General features: G+C 42.1%; 1 protein-coding gene across 5 annotated transcripts in view; it reads left to right on the forward strand.

The window, feature by feature from the left end:
• LOC124147865 overlaps positions 1 to 17,714 on the forward strand; it is a 47,018-nt gene that overhangs the window by 25,991 nt on the left and 3,313 nt on the right. Inside the window, exon 1 of one of the 5 annotated variants that reach the window (XM_046518669.2) lies at positions 2,298 to 2,628. The exons of 2 other annotated variants lie outside the window; for them this stretch is intronic. The gene's annotated coding sequence lies outside the window, so the exon portion shown is untranslated. Of the gene's footprint in view, positions 1 to 2,297; positions 2,629 to 11,488; positions 11,702 to 14,803; positions 14,826 to 17,714 lie in introns of those variants that run through there. 2 more of the 5 variants (XM_046518668.2, XM_046518674.2) reach the window with 2 other exon arrangements.

A 17,714-nucleotide genomic window follows, 5' to 3' on the forward strand; every position in this document is an offset into this window, starting at 1 on the left:
GTATTGGTATGGTAATTGTCATCCGAATGTCACGTTAACCTCTGTCTTTGTCTCACTGCATAAACTCCGTGTCCAGGCTAATTGAAACCTCCCGCTGTGAGGTATTAAAAACTTAATAAGCAAAGACGTGTCTTGTGTGTTGATGGCCTAAATACCTCTTCCCGAGATAACGGTCTAGAAGACACACTCGTAAACGATTCGTAAGACGCAATAGCATATATATAGCAATATCACAGAACGTCGCAAACAAGTCGTTGTTTTGAGGGTTATCCCGGATGTTCGTTACACCGTTCTATGCGCACACAAAGTGTGATTGGGCGCACATTAAGTACATTGCGAGTCAAGGGGAATGCTGTTATATATGAAATAATGAAAACTGTTGATTGCATGTTTCATATAACAATCCCCATCTAAAACAGAAAATGTTTAATGACGTGACATCAGTATATTGTTGGACATCAAAGTGATGTATGCATGTCTCCAGTCTGGGACCTCCTGGTTCTTCCCTTGAACCCCCGAACTAATAACCCGACCCTGGAGCCGAGCATGTATAGACCCAGGTACACCCCTGGAACCCCCGAACTAGTAGCCCGACCCTGGAGCCGAGCATTTATAGACCCAGGTACATCCCTGGAACCCCCGAACTAGTAGCCCGACCCTGGAGCCGAGCATGTATAGACCCAGGCACATCCCTGGAACCCCCGAACTAGTAGCCCGGCCATGGAGCCGAGCATTTATAGACCCAGGTACATCCCTGGAACCCCCGAACTAGTAGCCCGACCCTGGAGCCGAGCATGTACAGACCCAGGTACATCCCTGGAACCCCCGAACTAGTAGCCCGACCCTGGAGCCGAGCATGTACAGACCCAGGTTCATCCCTGGAACCCCCGAACTAGTAGCCCGACCCTGGAGCCGAGCATGTATAGACCCAGGTACATCCCTGGAACCCCCGAACTAGTAGCCCGACCCTGGAGCCGAGCATGTACAGACCCAGGTACATCCCTGGAACCCCCGAACTAGTAGCCCGACCCTGGAGCCGAGCATGTACAGACCCAGGTACATCCCTGGAACCCCCGAACTAATAACCCGACCCTGGAGCCGAGCATGTACAGACCCAGGTACATCCCTGGAACCTCCGAACTAGTACCCCGACCCTGGAGCCGAGCATGTACAGACCCAGGTACATCCCTGGAACCCCCGAACTAATAACCCGACCCTGGAGCCGAGCATGTACAGACCCAGGCACATCCCTGGAACCCCCGAACTAGTAGCCCGACCCTGGAGCCGAGCATGTATATACCAAGGTACATCCCTGGAACCCCCGAACTAGTAGCCCGACCCTGGAGCCGAGCATGTACATATCCAGGTTCATCCCTGGAGCCCCCAAACTAGTAGCCCGACCCTGGAGCCGAGCATGTACAGACCCAGGTACATCCCTGGAACCCCCGAACTAGTAGCCCGACCCTGGAGCCGAGCATGTACAGACCCAGGTACATCCCTGGAACCCAAGAACTAGTACCCCGACCCTATAGCCGACCGTGTACAGACCCAGGCACATCCCTGGAACCCCCGAACTAATAACCCGACCCTGGAGCCGAGCATGTACAGACCCAGGCACATCCCTGGAGACAGGTGACGTATTCTGCTGTGTTTATAAGCTGGGAAGTTATTCAATCAGGATCTGGCAGGTGGAGCTGGGACACAAAAACAGCTTTCTCCGTTGTGAGGAATAATATTTTGTTTGTAAACGCGTCACCAATAATATATTTCTCTCCGTATTGCATTCTGAAATAAAACAATGTCTGTGGCCATTGTAAATAGAAAACAAATGTGCTCAATTTTCCGCTGCACTCTCGCTTAGGCTGTTGGTTCTAAGTGCGAATGTGATAACATGGTTATCTCGTGTGTAGAATGAAGTTAACCACCTGTCTGTCCATGCGACATTGTAATGATATGGACCACCACCACCACTACCACTACCACTACAACCACCACCACGACTACCACTACCACCACCACCACCACTACCACTTTGTTTGTTGTTCCCACTTCCATTCACCAAGTCAATGTCCATGGAGCTACAAGATTCCCCCTGTCCATGGATCAGTGTGCACTGTATTTTCATTCTCAGCTCCCTGAGGATCATCAGTCCCAGCTGCCCATGTGGCTATACACTTCACGACGTACACGTATGCATCTCAGTGCGACTATAAGCTCCATGTATTCCACCATCCCTATCGGATTCCATTTTTCAAATTCAACAAACACGACATACCAGGATGATATACCACACGGGGTCATGGCTACAGAGAGACGATGTATGCCGCTTAACTCTGTCTCCAGAGAGATCTATTAGATCCCCATCTCAAGTCGAATGTATGTCTATTGTTTTATGGAATATCTACGACGACTTGACTACTCCCCAACACCGCGCATCTGCGAATACCCAGGAATCAATGGATCCACCTGGCATTGTGTGTTTACCATTGTAGGGCGGTGCCATGCAGTCTCGCATTGTCTATGACTGGTAATGATGTAGGGCGGTGTGGTGGTGGTGGTTCTGTGTGACGTGTGTGTCAGAAGCTCGCGGTCAGAGGACAATGACTGTTGACTGTAGATGTTGACAAGGTGAGTGCTGGTCATTATCAACTTCAATTCAGAGATCAAATAACTCGCGCGATATTGTAACTTGTCAAAGGTTTGTTTGTAACGTTTCCTTAATCGTGGATGCTTTACTTGTGTGCCGCCATCGTATGGCGAGAGTACTGTTTCGCGAAGTCAGGCAACAAATACATACTTGTTTCTGCAAATACTGTGTGGCGGGTGTTCGGGAACATCTGGTGTTATCACTAATTTTTCAGTGATCCATTTATATAATTTTCACCGCTTGACTTTACGCCAAGTGGGATCTGTTTTGTCGGATAATCAAGACTGGTTGCAGGGCTCGATTTAGCTGTATATAACATGCAAAAGTGCAACCTATTATTGAAAACTGCAACCTAATTGTATGTCTACATGCACCAAGTGCACGACAACAAATATGAAATTTGTATCTTGACTAAGCCTTATTTGTCCACACAACACCGACCTTTGAACAAAGTCAGTACCTCTAGACTTTATTTACTATACCACATCACTAATCTCCAGGTTATGTATAATTTGACATAAAATGATTATAATTTGTATAATTCTTGGGCTTGACGTCATCAAACTGTGGGTACTTCAAGATTATGTATTGTTCTGAAGCTTCATCAATCAAGCTCTTGCTTCTTTTAACGAAAAGCTTAGTGGTTAAAGCGTTCGCTTGTCACGCCGAAGGCCCAGGTTCGATTACCGACATGGGTACAGTAGCCTATTTCTGGTGTCCCCCGCCGGAATATTTCTGGAATATTGCTAATAGCGGCGTAAAACCATACTCAGTCACTCATCAATGTATCAGACCATCGTATATTTAGATTATCCAACTGATGATAATCATTATACATTATATGACAGTTGCTGCTGATGACATTGCCACACAACTACTGCGACACTAAGCACTAACTGTATTAACACTCATGACAGTCATCAGACATCTGAGATTTTATCTATTTAGATAATTGTTTTGGACCAGGGTCAACCTGGTGGTGAAAGTTCCTTGCATCGAACCTTGCGGCAATTCTCAGGCGTATATTTTCTATTCGGAGAAATTGTTGGAGTTGCAATGGAGTGGAGCTAAAAATCGTACTTGATATTAAATAAGTACTTAACATTCCGTCTTAGTTATTATATGTGTACTCACTGATGACGCAGTAGATGCACTCCGATGGGAATATTGAAGAACCTATTCACATACAAATATACAAGATGTTGCCACTACCATACCAATATTACAGTTCTTGCTTGTTTGCTCCAGTATTTCGTTGCTTATTTCATGTCTTATAGTATTATCGCTATATTATGAAAGATTTCTTTCTTCTATTGTGTCTAGGTTCTCTCGTGGTCCAAATTTAGTTGAATGAAATTAAGCGCACATTTCATATATGGTGTCTCTCAAACAAGGTAATGAGAGGGTTATCTGTCTGAGGTACGTCTATCTTGCCATTTACACAATTTCTACAGTAAACTACGTTTATAACGAACACGCTTATAACGAACTGACGGATATAAAGAACTGTTTTTTGGTCCCGTCCATTTGCTGTATATATGTTGTAAATATGCATAAAACGAACTACGGTTACAACGAACTAAATTTAGTGGTCCCTTTGAGTTCGTTATAACCGAAGTTTACTGTATTGCAACTCGACTGTTTCCGATGTAAATCGGCCAGCCTTTAAATATAACGGAATCTACCGAGCCCTTCCTTAGTTTGTCACGGTCCAAGGTGTCTTTCGTGACGCTTGACGATATTGTTCCTCATAATCCAGAACACTAGCAGAAAGTAATTCCATATCCAGTATCAGGGCTTGTTGAATCAACACAAAGGCCCCAATCGTGGCCATATGACTCTTGGTTGTCTTCGTGCAAGACGCCGTATCTCCACCATCTCGGGAAGTAATTTTGTAGTCATTATTAATTCATTACACAATTGGTATTATTCTTTGTGTAACGTGTGAGACAAGGGTGGTTGGTGTTTGTTCAGGTACACCATGACATTCACCATTCATTTACGGTTACTTACGGTTGCGAAAGACAATTGGCATAATAAGTTATTCAGTTTTGTCGGACTTTCTATCGATTTGGCTGGTTGGTTTGTTGTTTAACGCCGCACTCAGAAATATTCCAGCTATATGACGGCGGTCTGTAAATAATCGAGTCTGGACCTGACAATCCAGTGATTGAAAACATGAGCATAGATCCACGCAATTGGGATACGATGACATGCATCAACCAAACAGTCAGCCTGACCACCCGATCCCGTTAGCCGCCATTTACGACAAGCATAGTCGCCTTGGATTGCTGAAGACCTATTCTACCCCGGATCTTCACGGGTCAGAACAGATCTGACTTTAGTGTGTCAATGTTGTTTAACGCCGCGCTCTGTAATATTACAACTCAACTGCCGGGCAAAAGGGTGTATAAAATCAAACAAGATTTGCAGTGTTTCTGCGACTGTTTTCAGCCTAGCAACGTTTTGACAACATTTGCAGTTATTTGGTCAAATCCAATTTTCAAATGTATACTTTCTCCTGCCCGGCAAATCATATCACCGCGGTCTGAATGATCTAGTGTGGACCAGACACACCGTTGATTGATGGATGTCGGGTATAATACTCCACCATCCGGGTGACGCATGGTGACCGCCCCAGCTGGGGAAAGAATGTTTTAACCATATAGGGAACGGGTGTGTAAAATTACAAATTTACAAAAAATTACAAAATTACGAGTTTTATTTGCATACATGTCTTGATTGGTATATAACGTAGAGGAGAGAACGAGCATGATACTTTATTGATGCAACCCATGCTTGTCGTAAGAGGCGACTAACGGGATCGGGTGGTCAGGCTCGCAATAGCGTGGATCGATGCTCATGATGTCATTCACTGGATTGTCTGGTCCAGACTTGGATTATTTACAGACTATTTACATATACCTCGAATATTGCTGAGTGCGGCGTTAAAGAGCAAACAAACTGTATAATAGCTAAAAACTGTTAATGTCGGTGTGGTACCTATATCTGAGTAAGTGCCGATGTTGCAGTCAGTTGGCATATCAGTCTTTGTGTCGGTCTTGATCTGGTGTTGTAGTTCTGTCGGTCTTGATCTGGTGTTGTAGATTTGTCGGTCTTGATCTGGTGTTGTAGTTCTGTCGGTCTTGATCTGGTGTTGTAGTTCAGTCGGTCTTGATCTGGTGTTGTAGTACTGTCGGTCTTGATCTGGTGTTGTAGTTCTGTCGGTCTTGATCTGGTGTTGTAGTTCTGTCGGTCTTGATCTGGTGTTGTAGTTCTGTCGGTCTTGATCTGGTGTTGTAGTTCTGTCGGTCTTGATCTGGTGTTGTAGTTCTGTCGGTCTTGATCTGGTGTTGTAGTTCTGTCGGTCTTGATCTGGTGTTGTAGTACTGTCGGTCTTGATCTGGTGTTGTAGTTCTGTCGGTCTTGATCTGGTGTTGTAGTTCTGTCGGTCTTGATCTGGTGTTGTAGTTCTGTCGGTCTTGATCTGGTGTTGTAGTACTGTCGGTCTTGATCTGGTGTTGTAGTACTGTCGGTCTTGTTCTGGTGTCGGTATCTGTGTCGGTGTCATATCTATATCAGTGTGTATGTATACATATTGACAACATAAGGGTGTATGCAAACACTCGAGTTGATGCCAAGTTGCACATACAAGCATGTTACAACTATCCAGGAGCATGTTTAAACGCCGCTTTCGGGTGACCTTGAAAAAACCTTAGCGCTACGACTGTCGTAAGTCTGTTTTAAGGTATTGGAGTTCCGATCACCTCAGTGCTAAGATCGCTTTGTACAACGGCACCCATTATATTTCATTACCCATACCGGACACCCCTCAATACAAGACGTCAGCTATGGGAGGGTTGGGGTGTAAAACGGTAACTGGGATGATTACCAATAACTTTATACCAAACAACATGCAGAACTATCATGTCAATATATTATATCTCACAATACTCACAGTAAAGTTGATCACGTGCGTTTTTAATAAACTACGCTCAAATAGTGACAAATGAGCCACACGGGAAAGAGAAAACGTCACTAATATTACCGCTCAAACCCACGACAAAAGTTCCCAGTAAGTGTCTGGCCACGAACATATAAAATGTTTTGTCGATGAATAGATTAACATGTCAATACGCAAGGTTGCAAATGATGTGACGCGCAGCTTATTGCTATATATTTTATTGGTATGGTATTGCGGAGTATTTTGTTTGTGTATTCTGACGCATATTTATTTGATATCTGGGTGATTTATCAAGGGTAACAATCTAATATCATGTAGTATTTGATAAATAGCATTCATAAATAGCTCACATGGCAAAGATTAATGTATGTCGATTGCTTAATAATTGAGATAAGAGGACCGAACCAAATTGGAGAAATACCATTCCTCTTTCACAGACACATTGAGATGGGTCATAAATAAAGATGGAAATATACCATTTCACTTTTGTCCAAGTACATGTATACACCTAGACGTCAAGTGGATAATACATAGGACTTTACTGATTTACAAGCCTGCGTAATGCCTAGCCTTTCTGAGAATGCACATCAGCCGTCATTATACAATATTTTTAGTGAGTGAGTGTGGTTTTACGCCGCTTTTAGCAATATTCCAGCAATATCCCGGCGGGGGACACCAGAAATGGGCTTCACACATTGTACCCATGTCGGGAATCGAACCCGGGTCTTCGGCGTGACGAGCGAACGCTTTAACCACTAGGCTACCCGACCGCCCCCAATATTTTGAAAGTATGTCAGCAAATAACGCGCATGTTAAAGGCGGACCGTGGTGTGCAGCCTATGTTAAATCTAGGCCTAGACGTCGAACTTCGTTCCCTTAATGGTATTGAGACATGCCTCTGTTTAATTAGGGTAAACTTTGATTACATTTACGCACAGTGAGCTAGCAGATTAAGTGGACTTGAATCACACTTGGACTACCAGTTTGCTTTAGTTTCGACCCCTTTAAAGGGAAAGGTTTACATCCTGGTGAAAACCTTGTCATTAGTGTCTTGTGTTGTAATAAGTGTCTTGTGTTGTAATAAGTGTCTTGTGTTGTAATAAGTGTATTGTCTGAATTTCAGACATTGTTTCTATGTAATTAGGGTATTCAATAACCGTTAGGGTGACATACATAATAAAATAGTGGTAAAAGACACATAAGGCAGGGTTCATAATTTGGGATAACACTTTCTTAGTAAAGTACTGATTCTCGTACTTTTTTTAGTCCCATCCGGGATTCGAACCCACACCTCCAGATCGAGGCTCCTAATGGCCAGTACACAAAGTCAGCGATCTAACCCACTCAGCCACCGAGGCTTCCACAAAAATGAAAGTCCGACAGTTGCTACGAGTTGTCGGACTTTCATTTTTGTGGAGCCTCACTCTGGAAGTGTGGATTCGAATCTCGGACGGGACGCAACCCCAAAAAGTACGAGAATCTGTACTTTACTAAGAAAGTGTTATCCCAAATATAACATTTGTTACATTTGACCACTTTCTGAATGGCATTGAATGTTCAAGGGTTTATAATGATGTGTTGTGCCGCCAGTTTGCCTGAGCATAGCCACTCTTTAAGACACATGTACTCCTAGCGTCAAGAACCTGGTAGTGGAATACTGATAAAATGACAAAGTCATGGAGAACTTTTCCCAAACTTCTGATTACGTGGATACATATAGAATACTAAACGAGCTCCCGTGTAATACCAATTTTATGAAACTCGTGAATAGTTATGGTATCTGACTCGCTTTCGCTCGTCAGATACCATAACTATTCACGAGTTTCATAAATTGGTTTTACAAGGGAGCGAGTTTAGTATTTTATTTATTACTGGCCATTTATAACGTTTTTAGAATTATACTGTTGAGTGTGAATAGGCTGAAACCTACACGATCCACGGCATAATCCAACTGAGTTTAACACAGTAATACTTCAAATACGTCAAAAGTTGAAACGTATGAATTTAATACCATCCAACGGTCCACCTTTAAAATTCAGGCGTCCGTTCCACAAAATTATCGTAGCATTAAGGTTATCGCAACTCATATACTTTAACTTAGACCAACTAAACGAATGTCGTCGCGCTACCGACAATGACAAAGTATGTGGTCGACTTGTGTCAAGTACATGATGGCTCGATGTCCATACCGATATCACGCATACATTGATTTAGTTTCCTGTTTGTGAATTTTTGGCTACTTGTGTACCTGGTCCGTGCAGTGCATGTACAACATTCATAATAATCTATTTGTATAGTGCCAGGTGTTGTTTCATTATCATTACCCTGGTCGGTGGATCAATGTGCACTAGATTTTCATTCTCAGCGCCCTGGGGAGTATACAACCCAAGCTGGTGTAGGCGCTTAACAGTCATTACTATCTGATCCTACCGGGTACCCATTCACTGCTGGGTGAACAGAGGTATATATTTAGAAAAGAGTCCACACATGGATGGGACGCCCTCCACACCCAGTTACTAATAAATATAGCCACAGGGACAATGTAAACTGCCGGGCAAAAGAAAATATACACCTGTCTTTGTTTGATGCTGGCTAAAAATGAAACAAAAAATAAATGGTTATTCGATGGCGATGTATTTGATTCAGTTAACATAGGCGAGTTTTGCATGCATCATATCAATGAGCATCTCAAAGCAGGCGACTTTTCAGCCAAGTAACGTTTGTAATGGTCCTAAACAATGTTCAAGTGTATACTTTCTTTTGCCCGACAGTGTACATCAGGATGTCCACACTCATTACTTCCGTGACAACACGGCATAAGAGTGTCCGATAACAAACACCCATTCCCCGTAATTATGCACTGAGGAGTAAGAAATATTATTATTTTAATATTAAATTTAAATTCTTCCTCCAAACGTGTACAATACGTCCAGGAACCTGTTACATGTATACTGCAGTGTATTTAGACGTGATCAATACGTCCTGGAGCCTGTTATACTCCAGTGTATTTAGACGTGATCAATACGTCCTTGAGCCTGTTATACTGCAGTGTATTTAGACGTGATCAATACGTCCAGGAGCCTGTTATACTGCAGTGTATTTAGACGTGATCAATACGTCCAGGAGCCTGTTATACTCCAGTGTATTTAGACGTGATCAATACGTCCAGGAGCCTGTTATACTCCAGTGTATTTAGACGTGATCAATACGTCCAGGAGCCTGTTATACTGCAGTGTATTTCGACGTTATTAATACGTCCTGGAGCCTGTTATACTGCAGTGTATTTCGACGGGATCAATACGTCCTGGAGCCTGTTATACTGCAGTGTATTTAGACGTGATCAATACGTCCTGGAGCCTGTTATACTGCAGTGTATTTAGACGTGATTAATACGTCCAGGAGCCTGTTATACTGCAGTGTATTTAGACGAGATCAATACGTCCAGGAGCCTGTTATACTCCAGTGTATTTAGACGTGATCAATACGTCCAGGAGCCTGTTATACTGCAGTGTATTTAGACGTGATCAATACGTCCAGGAGCCTGTTATACTGCAGTGTATTTAGACGTGATCAATACGTCCAGGAGCCTGTTATACTGCAGTGTATTTAGACGTGATCAATACGTCCAGGAGCCTGTTATACTGCAGTGTATTTAGACGTGATCAATCAATCCATCAGTGAATTAATCAACCGCCATCTTTCTAAATCGTATTTACTCAATACTCGACATGGACAGTTATGCAAACAAGTCTGAAATCGGAGGGTAATAGCTTGTGGTACCTGCTTTTGATCCCTTGAACCCAGGCCTTAACTGTATAAACCCTTCACTTTGTAAATGTACACTATAAGCCTGATATCTCCCCCCACCCCCACCCCCACGCACACCCCTAATACGAGGAGGGCACATATACACACGCGCACACGGTCGCCATAAAGCACGAACGCACGCATACGCATACGCACACGCACGCACACACACGCACCACACACACACACACACACACACACACACACACACACACACACGGCGCATCAACATCCATGGTACACATATATCATTTTCCCCCGTCCCTGGTGTGTTTCGATGGTATTAAAACCCTCGGGGAACATTTCGAACAAAAGTTCAAACTGTTGTTTTAGTACATTTTGGGTCTGTTGTAAAAGTTGTGAGGGCATTATGTTCGAACGTCAAGTATTGCCGCAGCTTCGTCTTCAAAGCATGGAAAATGGTTTCATAATCAGACATAATGTTTGTTATAGCCAAATAGTGGCAACATATGTTTACGAAACATCTATAATTAACACGTAAGTTCCATTGTGGTATTTACATGTATACAATGCGGCAACTCGCGACAGGGGAAGCGTTGTTTCAGCTTAAGGGAATTCTGGTTGTGAGTAACATTATGCAACTGGCTCAGCTTGCACACAGGGCTTGGGCACGTGGTCACCACTTATGTCGTATTGTCTCCTGTCACAGGCCCCATGGTTTAACACATGTTACATTCACTGATATTCCGACTCAGCTTGTCGGGTGCAAATCGATAACACATGGCTTGTTGATCTTGATTGATATTTATTGATTTTCAAATACACGTGCAATCGGGAGTGTCAGTTAACATATCACACACGGGCAAACACTCGACCCTCATACTGGAATACATTCACTCCAAAGATCTTCAGCGGGGTAAACACGAATACATTTACACAAAGAATAACCCTTTACGTACAAGAGTCACCAATTTGTAAAACCCCATCTATTAACAGGGTACCGCCCATTCAGACCTATATTACCCAAACACGTCAAACAAACTTTTCATATTTAACAATACGCGGGGAGCCAAGTAGTATACTGTGACCAATGCTTTCACGGTGGCAGTTTGTCAATACCGATTCCATTCAGCTCGGGTGGTTTTCTGAAGCTACAGTTTACCCTCAGTGATCCGCACACCCGGGTAATTGAGTCTTCGATAAACACCCGGATTTAGTCGCTTGGCGAGTATGACGGTGTAGGAAGGGACTCGGTCCAGATAGTGTCATATTGACAGACGGAGGGCTAGAGCGCGGGCACGGAGTGGTTTCAAGCAGCTCAGGTGAGTAGTCCCATGAGGGTTATCATTGGGGCGAGTAGACATGCACTTCCATATATACAAAGATGTTGTCGATTCAAGGTATACGGTGTTTATATTAAAACTATATATTGTTTTCCTACATAGTTTATTTGTTTTAATATAAATAGGTATTTTTACGTTTAAAATACCCAAATAAATATACATGATTGTTTTGATAATTATGGTGTCTAAATATGTTTGACATGATATTATGTTCTAAAGTGTATATATATATATGACATCCTCCGTGGTCGAGTGGACAGAGCGTCTGTTCAGAGAGCGGAAGGTCGGGGTTCGATTCCCTGCCGCGTCATATCAAAAATGTTAAAAGATCGTGTTTGTTGTTACCCTGCCTGGCATTCAGTAGTAAATGGATAAGACAAGGACTGGTCATCTCGGAGTCAGAATAGTGTGTCGGTGTGGGGTACCCATGTTAAACTGCGGCATGGTATCTCAGTGGGCTAGCACTATAAAATCGGCATCAGTCGGGACTAGTACAAGCAGCCACACAAAAATGTGCATGCACGTCGCTATATAAGTGCAATACTCTTGAACACGACGTTTACCCCTTTACCTCATCTATAAAGTTTAATAAGACAGTCACATGATCTCTATTTAAATATTTTAAAACTTTATAGCACTGACAAATGACATGGATTTAGCGGCTACTCGGAAACTGGCCATGTTTACGATCGAATCGATATTTGAAAAAAAAACCTCCTGTCTTTATCTTCGGGATCATCTTGTCAGGTCCCATGTTTTCTAATAACTAAAGACTGCTTCAAGCCGACGTTACATTGCCACAGAAGAAGTCCCCTGAAGAATTATGTTGACTAAAAAAGTGTATGATCTAGATCTCAAAGCAATTTCATTGGCACAGTCTCTCTTCTCGCCGCGAATGTGGTGAGTGCGTGCAAATGGATTAGTTATATAATAGACCAGCTCAGGTTTCACGTGAGCCCCAAATTGTTTGTTTGTGTGTTGTTTAACGCCGCACTCTGCAATATTCCAGCTATATGACGGCGGTCTGTAAATAATCGAGTCTTGACCATACAATCCCACAATTGACATCATGAGCATCGATCCACGCAATTGGGATACGATGACATGCATCAACCAAGTCTGCGAGCCTGACCACCCGATCCCGTAAGTCGCCTCTTATGACAAGCATAGCCGCCTTTTACGGCAAGCATGGGTTGCTGAAGACCTATTCTACCCCGGATCTTCATGGGTCGTGAGGCCCAAATGAAATGACTGGTTTTGTAAGGTGTGTCACAGATGCAGCTACTTATCACACTCCAGTGTGGGAGACAGGTCACCTGAGATTCTGAGTCGGGATCGACGCCGCTACAGATAATATTTCAGTCATGGAAAAATGTCTGCCCCTTAACACTACGAAGTAAATAATATATTGGAAACTGAATTTTGGACAGTGTTCAAAATATGTTGCATTTTGACGACATTTTAAACTCAAACGAGCATGGGAACCCATTTTTTACTTGATTTTTCAAATCTCCAATCTCGAAAATACGATGCAAAAATATGTGCTTAACTTTTGCTGTCAAAATATCAACAAATTGCTATATTTAATGGAATACATCTATGTCGTTAATCATCTGTTTTTAAAGAATCCAATTATTCAACAGACAATATTTAATCACTTGTTATCAAATATTTGTCTTTCAATAATATAGATAACCTAGGTGTTGTTTTTAAAACGATAAAAAATACAATTACTTTTGCTAGAAAAAGATTAAATATACTCTTTATACAATTATACACATATTTGATCACATGTATTTCCAAGTTAAATCAATAAATACTACACTGTATAGTTACATTCAATTGTTAAAACCGCTCGTCCCACACCATTTTAGATGTAAAACCTGATGCGAAACGCTTATGGTTTTTTTCACTTCGTCACACATGTAGATTGATATTTTATAAAATGCGAAAATAAATACTAAAGCATTGTCACAAATGCGATCCAGAAAATATAACAGCGGAACTCCTCGCTTTATGAACACTAACATTGAGCAAGGCCTCGCCGCGCGACAAGCTCCTTCCCAACGCGTGACACCTTTGTTACACTCTCGGTAGTATAGAGAGCTCCCCGAACGGGCTTATCGCTGTGAGGAGCTTGGCCGCGCGAATACAAAGGGAAACCACTCTCAGTTAGAGCATGAACTAAGAATAGCTGCCCCTGAGTTATCAATAAGGTCACGGTCATTACTGTAGCCTGCCAACACCTTCTGTTTTAATCCTTCCCAAATGATCGAAAAGGTATGTTGTTTCACACTTATTCTGCATGGACTCTGATAGAAATATATTGTAAGCTATCGACTCCACAGTTATGTGGATCGCTGTCGCGATTAAGAACATTTTTCACGTGATATATTTTATGCGTTCTTCGTGTTTTCGAAGTGTCAATTTGAACCACACAGTTTAACTAAATAAAATGTCAACGTTTGAACGTAAAGCAGACACATTGTTTGGCAAAAAATCTATGGAAAAGTATGCCGCCATCTTGGATGAAGATTTAAATAAACTTACGACAGGTATGGGGATATCTTAGATTTACGACAATCTTAAGATATCTTAGGGCTACGATAGTTTCGAAATATGCGACGATAGCCTACGATTTCCTTACGATAAATTTACGATAATTTTACGATAATTTTAGGGCTACGATCGTTTCGAAAATCTAGGCCCTGATGTCGAGAAAGTTAAACATGTGGATATTATGAAATATTCTTACAAGGTGGATACTTTTTGATAGGACCCGTGAAGAGCCTGGGTAGAATAGGTCTACAGTAACCCATGCTTGCCGTAAAAGGCGACTATGCTTGTCGTAAGAGGCGACGGCTAACGGGATCGGGTGGTCGGGCTCGCTGACTTGGTTGATGATGCATGTCATCGTTTCCCAATATTGCGTAGACCGATGTCAATCACCGTATTGTCTTACAGACTGCCGTCATTTAGCTGGACTATTGCTGAGCGTTAAACAACAACAAACAAACAAACTTATTTCTAATCAAACCGGCGATAAACCGAAGTCCGTTCAGACAAGCTTTGCCAACTCCTGACCAACAACATACGTGACCTTGTAAGCTTCAGCAGTGTACACATTTAAAACAATGGAAGATGCTTCCGCCAACTGTGGAAGACAAGTAGTAAATCCGTGGCTGGAAAGTTCATGAACTTTTACAGAGAGTAAACTAAATATTGACGAAACTTATACCTATCTATCAGGCACTCGTGAAGTCCAAACACCAGACGGCCCAGCCGTGTTACATCAAGGTGTACACAAGTATACCCGACACTCTAATATGACGGAGTCGAATACCGCCTGCATTACTTATAGCCCAACACCGAGGTCAACAGACTTGTTGTTCATTACTGACTCCTTTCATATGTGTAATATGTCGGGGATTTCATATATGTGTGATATGTACCTGTGACTCAGGGATTTCAGATGTGTGATATTACAGCGACTTCGTACATTTTTATATGTAACATTACAGAAATTCGTATATGTTATATGTACAGGTACTTCGTAAATGTAATATTACAGAGATTTCGTATATGTAATACAGCGACTTCGTAAATGTAATATTTACAGGACTTCGTATATGTAATATTACAGGAACTTCGTATACGTAATATGTTTAGGGACTTCGTATGTGTAATATGCACATGAACTTCGTATATGTAATATTACAGGGACTTCGTATACGTAATATGTTTAGGGACTTCGTATATGTAATATGCACATGAACTTCGTATATGTAATATGCACAGGGACTTCGTATATGTAATAGTACAGGGACTTCGTGTTTGTAATATGCACAGGGACTTCGTATGTATAATGTGTACATGAACTTCGTATATGTAATATGTACGCGGACTTCGTATATGTAATATATCAGGGACTTCGTGTTTGTAATATGGTCAGGGACTTCGTATATGTAATATGTACAGGAACTTCGTACATGTAATATGTACAGGGACTTCGTACATGTAATATGTACAGGGACTTCGTATGTTTAATATGTACAGGGACTTCGTATATGTAATATGTACAGGGACTTCGTACATGTAATATGTACAGGGACTTCGTATATGTAATATGTACAGGGACTTCGTATATGTAATAGTACAGGGACTTCGTATATGTAATAGTACAGGGACTTCGTGTTTGTAATATGTTCATGGAATCGAATGTAGACGAGCGAATGCGCGAACAACTGGACCTCCCGTCAACACCGATGATATCTGGCTCAGAAATGTCCGTTTTGGTGGAATATCACTATCATGATACAAATTATAATGCCGAAAGAACGGACATTCAAATCCGTCTTTTAGTAGAAAATATACAAACAACTTCATGGTGGTTGAAAATGAACCAAACTAGAAAAGGTTATTCGATTGCGATTTTTCACACGGGTGTCATATTTGTGTTTTGGACATTAAGTTTGCAGTTTTTCGGTAAAAGTAGTTATCTTTTGATAATATTTGTCATATTTGGTCAAATCCAATTTTCAATGTATACATTTTTTTGCCCGGCAGTTTATATGTCTATAAGTGTCTAAACACAGAACTGCATTTACGATCAACATTATGAACACTCGCTGACAACAGAAAATAAACGTGCTTTCCCTACTATATAGGGACTATGAGTGTAGGTAAAACACTGTTCCGATTCTATTGCAGTATGGGTATCAATATTGCAATGGTATTCCGATAGCTTGTACCTTTGCCGCTCAACAGTCTAATATGCTTGCACCAACTGACAATGCGACAAAGTCTACAAGTCCTAGCTTCAGAGTGAGTGAGTGAGTATGGTTTTACGCCGCTTTTAGCAATATTCCGGCAATATCACGGCGGGGGACACCAGAAATGGGCTTCACACAATGTACCCATGTCGGGAATCGAACCCGGGTCTTCGGCGTGACGAGCGAACGCCCTAACCACTAGGCTACTCCCCCCTATCCTCAGAAGATTGCCAGGAAATTTGTCAGGGAGTTACATCTCATTGTCTGACACTAAGTGATGAATGTTTGCAATGGATCCTAACGTCATGTGTATGAAATCGAACGGAAACGTTAATTACATGTACGGGGGCACGGGTGGCCCAGTCGCCTAAGGCGCCGCGATTCGCTGTGAAGAGTTGCGTCCCTTGGGCACGCCAGAACCTATGATTGTGGGTTCGAATCCCGGTTCGCCCCGATTATGTTTCTAGGTTTGTCAGTACCATACCCGTGCTCGTGGGTTTCACCGAAGTGGTAAATGGCTTGATGTAACTGGAATACTGTTAAAAGCGGCGTTAAACCCAACTCAATCACTCACTAATTACATGTACTTAATATTCCAACTGTTTTCGTTTATCTGCCGATATTATGTATAGACTTTGCACTAGATATTTGATTGATATTTGGATTTTGCCCTGCATATTTTGTTTAATATTACACAACATATTTTATTAATATTTTGATTTTGCACACCATTTTATGATAATTTAGATTTTGCACGGTATATGTTTTGATATTTTGATTTTGCACTGCATATGTTATTGATATTTAGAGTTTGCACTGCATATTTTATTGATATTTTGATATTGCACTGCATATTTTATTGATAATTAGATTGGTCACGCCGCTGCCCTGTATTACCTTGGACCGAGCACCGTATTGACATATGAACATACCAGCTCTCACTATAGGTGAGACGTGGACAATTAAGAGCCGGCACTATTCCACGTATTCACGGCCTGTTAAAAGCCCTTGTTGACAACTTAATGGGAGGTACCCAGACACTCCAACGGCTGATATACTTGTATATGATTATATATCAAGCTGTATTTTCAAGTAATACGTCACGTGTGAGCAGATAAAGACATTCCTGTTGAGGGTTTTCGCGTCCCCGATTGCCCCCCTTTGTGTATCTGGATGGTACAAACAGAAACATATATTCACAGAGCGAGTGCCTCTCCTGG

Source organism: Haliotis rufescens, unplaced genomic scaffold (assembly GCF_023055435.1).
Source record: "Haliotis rufescens isolate VD_foot unplaced genomic scaffold, xgHalRufe1.0.p SCAF_1, whole genome shotgun sequence".
Lineage (NCBI taxonomy): Eukaryota > Metazoa > Mollusca > Gastropoda > Lepetellida > Haliotidae > Haliotis > Haliotis rufescens.